The following is a 10,056-nucleotide window of genomic DNA, read 5'->3' as shown; positions in this document are numbered from 1 at the left end:
AAAAAAATGTAACAACCACCATCTTGGCTTATGAACCAGGGCCCACCAGCGCTAAAACCACACGTTGCTTTAGCTTGAACTAAGACTGTCTAGCAAAGCTTTAAGAGCCCAGAGGAGAACCCATAACACAAAATCATCAGTGGATCACACCAGGCCAGGATCCCATTTTGTATGCCAGTAGTCACTATTTTCAGCTTTTTACCAGCAATGATTTTTCTCCCCTAGGGTTTTCTTAATAGAAAATACACATCAACCACCTTTCAGCTTATTATGTTCTTTTATCCAACTATTTTCAGGCTTTCTCCAGTTGTTAGAAGAAAGAAAATCAGGAAGTTTCAAACAAAACACAGTGGGTTTTGCAGGGACCAGAGGCAAAGGTCAGCATTATTAATGAGAGCTCTATGGGGAGGACAATAGCATTGCAGATAGAAAACACCACTGTTTCTTTGTGCCTGTTGTGGGCTGGGTACCACTAGCAAAGGGCATGGAAGCCCCTGGAGATGCCTTGGGAAGCGGAGACCTAGAAGCTTGACTCTTAAATTATAAGGGCATGATGAATTTTTTACAGTACCTTTGTTTGAGCACAAAAAAAAAATTCTTTGTGTGCATTTTCTTGGTTTTTCCAACACCTCAGGCATAAATAATCAGTCAAGGGCTAAATTGTGCCTTAGGAATGCCCTTGAACAAAGAGGCCCTACACTGGAAGAAGTGGTTGTTTTCTTTGCTCGAGGGTAGGGAGAAGTAATTGTTAGCTGGCCAGTTTGGACACTCATTGGGCCAGCAGAGCTGTGCTGAACAGCAGGTAGGGAGAATGGCCTTACAGTGCTCATCATTACTCATCCCACCTCACCCATATATACACGGTCCCACGTATTCCTGTACCTGGACTCCCATGCGGCTCTATGAAGGAGGTTGTTACCCTGCCTAACTCCATTTTGCAGGGGCATACAATCCCTATCAGATACCCGGTCCACACGTAAAGGTTCATTGCTTGAGTGTGTCTCATGCTCTCCAGCTAGAAGCTTGCTATGTTACGGGGAGGTAGTTATGCTGATTTTTTTGGCACAGGAGCTATGAGGTGCAGTGTTATGCCAGAAGTCCACAACACTGGTCACGAGAGTCTCTTTAGTTGTAAAAGCCCTAATTCCTATCTCTCAAAGCCATGGGAACAAGATAAGAGCTACGCTTGATGCCCAGGGCAGTGGCAACACAAACTGCCCCTCAATCCAAGCAGATTATATTGGTGTTACGTCCTTTCTCTGCAGATTTCACATGGCAAAAACTGGGAAGTGGAAAAGAAGGCTTATTATCTTCTGCCTGGATTCAAAGACTTACCCAGTGGGTTGTGTGCACCCTGGTTGCAGAGTGTTGCAACAAAACTCGGCCTGTGTAGCAGAGGGCTCCATGAGCTTGTTAATTTAGCATGTATTATTTGCGCTCGTATGCCACAAGCTCAGTATCTGATTTGGAATCAAGTGTAATTAGAAGGATTGTAACCAAAGAACAAGACCAGAGACAGTTAATTATGTTAGTTAATGCATTGATGAAGCAGAACCTGACTCTAATAACAATGGCTTGAAGCAGTTATGTAAAGTAAGGTACAGTTTTGTGGCCAACTGAGATGTTAGGTCATTCTCTGACTACCCCACGCTAGTGTCTGCAGGTGAACTCCTTAAATCACCTTGCTTAGCTTTCCTCATATAATGATTAAAGCCCCAAACCAAACATTACTGCCTCTTTCATGGGAAAGTTTGCTTAAAAGCACTCTGGCCATTTTATCTGTCGAATCCTAAGTGTTGCTTGCTCATAGAAGGGGAAAAGGGGTAGGAAACAGTGTGCAGTAAGCTGGGTATTGGGAACAATGCCTGTTAAATATGCAGTGCCTCAAAACCAAAGCACCAGCAGACTAGGTGTTATTTTATAAATTGAGATATGCTTGGGATGAAACACGGCTAACAGTAATTAGTTTGCATTTTATGCACATCAGGACTGAGAGGATTGATGGATTTTGCCTTGATTTAAAAGGCGTCACTGGAAAGTCCTAGACTTTCAATGGGAGGGAAAAAATCCAGGGCTGCTATATTAACTCCAGAGATTAGCTGGTGACTTTAAAAGAAAAAAGCCCCCAAATTCTTGATCTAGTGACTTCTCACACAAAGGCATCCGCGTCCTGGGAGGCAGAGTGGATGTGGGCGCAGCCTCAGGCTTGCCGGGTGTGCAGCCACGCACAAGTCACTTGTGTAGGTCAGCGTCCCCATCAGCCACATTGTCATCTTCTCGAGCTCTCAAGGAGCTTTACAGAGGAACGAACATTTCCTCATCCCAGATGCATGCGAGTGAAACATCTCACACAAGCAGCAAGGTGCTTTCCCACAGGGAAAAGCAGAGATGTGTCCAGCGAGTTGTTGTTTGCACATCTTGGACGCTGCTTGAATGCCTTTATATTATTAGTGCAGGTGGAGTTGTTGAATTAACTAATTAATTCTGATTGACAAGTCCCTGTTTGGGGGTGTGCCTGGGGTGGGGAGAGATTTGACTTTGTGTGCCTTTGTTTTTTCACCTGGCTCCAACAGGAAGCCTTAAGCCCAGCTTTAGCAGCCTGCCTCTGTAGCTCACTGAAGGAAAATCTCTCTCCTGCAGTCATTAGCTGCACGTGCATCATGTGCATCACTTTTATGCTCTCATTTCCAGCTGTAAAAGCACCTGCTCTGGATCGCTCAGCTCCCCCTGCCTCTCTCCAGGAAGGGGAGTTTCTCTTCAATATTATTCACCCCTTTGCTGTTTCTCTCTGCAAAGGCAAACTCCTCTCAGCAGGTTTAGTCTTTTCTCAAACAGGAAGCACCTTCACTTCTTTAACTGCTGTGATTTCTGAGTAAAGAGCTTCTTCCAGGGACTCCTCTGGGGGCGAGGTGGGGCAGAAACCTTGCCTGAGCTGAGAGTCACGTGAAACCAGCCCTCAACCCCGTGCACTGTATTCATTCAAGCGGTCCCACAGCAGATGTTGATCAAGACATCTACTTTGGCCCATGCTTCTATGCAGTAGCGTAATGAGGGGTGGGCAAGCAGGTCATCCGTGGGCCAGTTTAGACGGGGTATCAAAATAGTGGCCTCTTTGGAGCTTGTGAGCAACAGCCAGGGTCTTTTGAGTCTCTGGCAAGACGCTCCCCACCCAGCGCCGTCTCCCTCCACACCTGGCTGGCTTTTGGCACAACACCCCTCCCACCCTGCTCCCCAGACCGCAGGTCCCTTCCTCCCCTCCCCACCTCCATGGTGCCAAAAGCCCTCGTTCTGCGTTTACAGAAAGCGTCGTGGGATCTTTGGTGACCGAAGGACCGTCCCCTAAGGTCTCACTTGACTGTCCTGGAAAGTAGGTGCTCTTCAATGATACAAAACTGTTGTAGTTCAGCTTCCTTTTTTTGTTTCTTCTGCTTTGTGATTATGTCCCCCCAGATCCATTGCTGTCCAGGACCCGAGCTGAGAACGCGTGAGGGGAAAACTCATTAGCTCCTATAGAAAGCAGACTAGAGTCATCACTCCGCATGGAAAGAATTTGAACAAAGCAATTTTGCACCTTCTCATTCATTATTATTAGCTACCAGATTGGAGCAGCAGTATTTTTTTTCTCCTAAGATCTAAACAATGCTTAGGGGAATTATAAAAGCAGAATATTACAAGCGATGGATGATGGGTGGCTGTGCAGTAGCTTGTAAATGAAAAGCAATTCACCTGATAATTGTTTTACAAGAGAACTATAAGAAATAATAAACCATCTCAGTTGCTAATAGCTTAGACGAGTTCAATGAGGAGTGAATAAAATCATGTTTTGCTTTTTCAGACCCGGGTCAGTGTAACACCCGCTGGAGTGTCGGCAGTTCAGACAAATTAAGCATTTATAGGCATTCCTTTTCTCATTCAATTCTATTTAATTTTTCACTCATTAGAGGAATACAACCTTTCGAAGGGGGGAGAGATGCAGCAGTGTATCTCCTTTGGTTCGGGGAATTATTTAACCCTAAGTTCCCCGTGAATGCATTAGAAGCGACGGGAAGAAGCAGGCGTCTTTCCAAAAACACAATGAACCACTTGCGTTCCAGAGATGGAAGCGTCTTCAGATGTTGTCTCCTTTTCTTAATAATCTTTGAAGTTGGATGAAGCCTAAATAAAAGAATGGAATTGCTCACAGAAACCTATTCAGCAGACCGGTGCGTTAGGTCTTTGTGAGCGGAGGAAGGAAAAGGAAGAACTGCCACAGTACAAATGAAAGCATACGTCCCATGGTTTTGTCTAAGGACCAAGGAATTAGTAGCCCATTAGTGGTATTTAGCCACCTAATGCCTTAAGGTGTTTCTGAAAGTTTCACCCTTAACAATCAAGGCTGCATGAAATCAAATATGATTTTCCATCAGGATGTACCAAAGTCTTTTCTAGCATAACTCCATTTAAATCATGAATCTGGGATAAATATAGCCTTAAATATCTTTTCTTCTTGCTGTCAGGGACCAGTGTATGATATTGTATGAAACTAATTCAATACTGGAAAATTCCTCTGTATTCCAATAAAGACTAATGGATAAAGTGCCCAGCGTACACTGCAGAAAGGATTTGTATTTAGTTCCTATTAAGACCATTCTTCTGCAGTTCTCTACTCTCTAATCTCTTGGATATGGCAAATTATCCACTATTTTTACCCGTCTATAGGAGCCTAGGATTGTAACCAACAGCCTCTGGTTCTAATTCGAGTCGAACATGCAAATTTATAAGGGGCATAAACTGTTTATTAATTCCCTTGGGGAGTTTCTAAGAAAACAAAGAGCTCCAGTAAGTTACAGCATTAAGAGGGTGGGCGAACAACGCAGAGCTTCAACACGCATGGAAATTAAGTCCCTGTGGAATCAGGGTTTTGAGCTTTTTGCCTGATCTATTGCTATACCAGTTATCTCAAAAGGTACTTAACTTACTAAGGAGCAAAAAACAAACACAAAATTCACAATCCCTGCAAGCCAAACCAAGTTGGTTTGAATAGCAAGCTCAGAAATAAGAACGCGTTGTCTCCTTTCTTAGCATTTACCTCTTATGTCTGCAATTCATAGTGCTTTTGCAGCCAGCCAGGTAGTTACATAAAAAGAAAAGCTGCAAATTGTGCCCATAATTCACCGGAGGCACAACTACTTGCAACTGCAAAAACTGTACCCTAAAGCTGAAGAAGGGGTTGAAGGTAAGGTTCATGGTCAAAGCATTAAACACAGGCAGGTCAAGGCCTATTTTGTCCGGGTATTATTCTACCAAAAAAGGTCAGCGCATACGTAATATCCAGTTTCCATTTCCTCCAGCTGAGTAGTCCTTAGACCTACATGGCTATGACTTTTACCCCATAAGTCATAAAAAGCTCATGAGATTTACCCAGGGGCCACCCAAAAAGATACCTTCACTACCAGGAGCCCAGCCCTTTACCTAACCACCCAATGTAGGACCTACCTAACCACCACATTTCATAGTTTCATAGGGCTTAGGGTTGGAAGGGACCTAAAGAGATGATCAGGTCCCCAGCAGGAATGGGCAAATTTTAATTAACCACCACAACATAAGGCCCTCTAATGCTGTCTTCTGCAGATACAAGTTTGCTCTTGCCCTGAGCTTCCTCTCTGACCTCAGATTAAAGCATCTGTATTTGGGGAGCTGGATCCTGTCTGTGACACTACAGCCATTCCCAAGACAACAGATGCTGATGTGTCTCAGGCCCCGGTTTTATGCCCTCTTGGCTCAGATGCAAGGTGAAAGCTTTTGTTGTCTATTAAAACCGTTTTCAGTCATAAGGAAGCACTGAGCTTTGCTTTTCAAAACAGGGCAAAGGTAAACGAAGTGCTTTCTAAATAGTCTTCATCTGCTCCAACGGAGGTGCTGACTTCAGTTCTGCTGTATGCCCCATGGCACAAGTGCCATAGTGTGAAGCACAAGATGAACCACTCCTAAAACTGTGAGAGGAACAACTTCTCTGAGGCACTGGCACTTAAAATCACAGAAATCAAATATGAAAGATTGCAAATGCTGGAGAAGCACTTCTGACTGATGGCATTGGTAACCACCCCAAGGAAAAAAAAGAGCAGGGGGTACAGGCACATGTGTATTTAGGTGCCCCCATGGACTTAAAGTAATGACCCATGTGAGCTCATTAGAGGAATTGTTCCAATGTCTCCTTATGACACATTTTCTTAGTCTTTGGTCGAGTCTGAATTCCTTTTGTGTTCGTCTCTGAATAGCTCAGTGATTTTCAGGCGTCTGTCATCTTCCAGCCTATACACTTACAGAAAAAGCAATGACCCTACCTCTTACTCGACACCTCTGAACTATCCATCTTACCCAACACATTGTGCCAGCAGACTGAAGTCTGCCCAAGGCACTAAATTATTGGCTGGGAAATCAAAGATGGCCAGAGAATAAAAAAATATTTCAAAGCACTCGCTGAGTTAATTGATCTCCATTCTGTTCATTGCCAGGTAATTTCTCTTTGTAACTGTTTTGGGGGTTTATCAGTCAGTGAAGGATGTCTTGCTTGCTTTCATAGTCAAATGCTCAGTATGAAAGAGAGGGATTTATCTAGTTCTTCAGCTCATTTAGAATCATCTATCATTACTGTAGCTTAGTTAATGTTTAGCAATTCATTATACGAGTGCATCCTTCTACCCAAATTGATTTCTACACTTTTTCCTCCAGCCTTCAAACTTGGATGGTAAGCAGCATTTTCTATTATGGGCACTGCAGCAAAGTCTTCAAGAAGACTGAGTTTGCTTTCAACGTCAGCACCAGTCCTTGGCTTTTGGAGGCAAGGTTTCAAAAGTTCAGCGCATGCATTTGCACACACAAGTCCACGTGCGTGTATAATTGTGTGTGTGCATCCATTTGTATTAGTGCATGGCCCCACGTGATATAACTGCATTACATATGCTTGCTAATATGTGTAGTTGTGTATGCCCATCTTCAAATAGCTTCCCTGTTGTATTTAGCACATTGGTTTCCCTGTTCTTTCTTCTTTCCCCAGTTGTCTCTTGATGCAGGTTGCAGTCTCAGTAGTGTATTCCAGGTAAACACGCCATGGCTGTATCTTGTTAAAGATGTGATTACTAGCTCTGATATATGACTGCTTATGAGAAGAATAGCCTTTAAAGGAACCCAGCATGGAGGCTATTCAATGATAACATCAAGGTCATGCCATAACAAAGGGATTGAAAATTGTTTGGAAAGATGTTCTGTAGCTGGCCAGGTTGGAAGAAAAAGAAAAAAGAAGGAAATTGTTCACACATCTCCTTCAAGCAGCTGTAAATACAGTAATTAAGGCACTCCATTTGCTTAAGGCACATAGATTTTTTGCTACATAAAACAAGCAAGTGAAGAGAGATTGGGGATACCAGGAAGAGCTCCAAGCGTCTGCTCGCTGTCCGTGTCCATCTGGAACGACAGACTTGCAGTTTGTAGAGATGTATGTTCTACCCTAAAACTTCATCTCTAAATCTTTACGCTTGATCTCTGAGTAATTTCTGTTACTAAACCAGTGAGGAAAGACCCTCTAAAGGTTTGGAGTCATAGTTCAGATAAGCACCAAGAAGCATTTGCTCTCTGAAAGGCAAATGAACTACCAAAGCCTGCAAAATCAAAGCTGGAAATTTCAAGAGGAGAAAACATCCTTCTGAGGCTCTCTGATTTCCATGAATTACTATTTGCATCTCAGCAGTACCTCGGAGCTGAAGCATCCTGCTAGGCACAATAAAAAGACGGTACAAAAAGGCCATCCCAGCCTCAGAGAACTAACAATTTAGCTCTTCTATTTTGGATCACAGCTCATAACACGACAATGGCACCCTCTGGTACAGCATGCCGGATTTTAACAAAACCCTTAAACCATACTGATGAGACGTGTCTAAAGAATCCAGATCAACCGAGTCCAGTTTAGCGCTTTCAATATCAAAGGGGGAAGGTTTGGGTGAAGGTCTCTCCTCTGTTCTGAACGTGAACATCTTGACAGCTCTTAGTTTTGCTAGGAGTGTGATCTAGTGGTTTCTGTACGGGACTTGACATCAAGGGACTTGAGCTTTCACTCCATCCACAGGATATGAATTTAGGTGAGTCACTCCCAGCCTATTCCTGCTCCCATTGGGGTCCATGATAAAGCCCATTCACTTCAGCGGAAGATAGATTGGGTACTTAACCAGCTTGGGCTTCGTTTTACCTATTTATAAAATGGAAATGGTCACAGGGGTGTTGTGAGGCTTAATGCATTCTTGGCAATGCTAAGCATTCAAAACCCATGAGTCAGGCTCCCAGGCAAGCACAAGACTGGCCCAACACTCGAGAGAATTAAACTGGCAGAGCTCTTTGGGGCATCTGGTGGTGGAGAATTTATGGCTCACACTTTTCATGATGCCAGCAGCTGGCAGCATTAGAAGAAACCCTCTTCAGTCTCAAGATAAAATCACCAGAGGGCCTGGAAGAGCCAATATGAAGGGTTGTGCTCTAAATCAATTCTGCTTGGCCTTTATTTTTGAGGCGCACGGGCCTGGCATTGGCCCTTTGAGCAGGGCTGACTTTTATCCAGGGTGGAAAAGACCTGAAGGCGCTGTGGGCTTGCAAAACATCCTCAGTGCTCTCTCCGTGCCTTGGGATCCTTATTTTCAAAGCAGTTTGTGAATCCCAAGGTAAATATATGAGCGAAAATCCCTCATTTGCATATAAATGGTGAATCACGCCACGGTGACTTTTCTGGCTTATCTGCACGCTGTTTATTAAACAGCCCGGGATGCTGTAAATTCAGGCCCCTCTACTTTCTGCTCTCCACGTCCCTGAAGGGAGTCTCTATACTGAAATAAATGAAATACTCTGTTTAGACATGATAATGAAAAGGGAATTCAAGACTATTTCAGTATTCAGAGGGAACCAGGACTGGGCAGGGATGTTGGCATAGGCTTGAATTTTTAGAGCCCTTAAAAAGTTTGACCTAGAGACAAATGTATCATTTCCACTATTTTCTTGATCAATAAAAATACCTCTATTTCAACAAAAGAGAGATTTCTTTCCTGTCAAAGTCCTCCTTGAAATTCAGAGAGAAAACCAAGAATGGAGATATGATAAGAAGAACTTGATTTTAGGGCCCAAATGATCATTTATTGGGTAGAAAAGCTCAAATCTGTATGCTACCACTTCTTTTGTACTACTTGCTGGTGTCTGCTGCTTTCATTCTACGGAGAACGAGCATCTTTTCTTCTCACACGAAGATCCTTGTTTGCCTTTGGGAGAAATGAAAATGATGAGTTCGAGAAACAGTCTCATAAAAGCAGCCATTTGCCATTGTAGATAAATTAGCCAGGATAGTTACAGTTTGGGTAAGACTGCGAGAAAAGAATTTCCAAGAAAAACAAAGGGAAAATATATTCGAAACACAGACACCGTTCTCCATAATGCAAGCGCAGATGCAAGGCGCATTTGTTTTACAGCAGAACAGATGGAATTATACATCTTTCAAAGTCAGCGTAGCTGTTTGTGCGTTGTTTATGAGAAAGTTTAAAATGAAGATAACTATTGTCCTGAGAGTCCCCTCCTTAGCAAGCAAAATCATTCCACCGAATTAACCAAAGATGTATTTCATTAGGGCTTCGTGTCCCACTGTTCTGCACCACTTTACAGCTCCGCAATCAGTTGAGCAACAGATTTTCACAACAGCTCAGCGTGTCAGATGCATGTTGTTAATTTGGCCATCACTGTCTCAGGGTGAATTGAGTGGTGCTCAACTCCTTTGAAAATCTGGATCTGATGCTGGATGCCAAACATTTGAGCTAGGGACAGAAATGACACATAAACTGGTATAAGTGATTGGAAAATGGTTCAATACTGTAACACAACAGAAGCTCGATGCATGCAAAATGCTTTCAAAATGACCCAAACTGGTTTAAGATAAACTTAGATGGAAGTAGTGTCAGACTTAACTGATTTAGATTAAATCGGTTTATTGAACTTCTGTCCCTGATCCCCTCCAGATTCAAGTGAACTCAGAATCCTCCAGCATCCCAA

The sequence above is a fragment of the Alligator mississippiensis genome, chromosome 9 (genome assembly GCF_030867095.1).
Source record: "Alligator mississippiensis isolate rAllMis1 chromosome 9, rAllMis1, whole genome shotgun sequence".
NCBI lineage: Eukaryota > Metazoa > Chordata > Crocodylia > Alligatoridae > Alligator > Alligator mississippiensis.
This window is presented reverse-complemented; position numbering follows the sequence as displayed.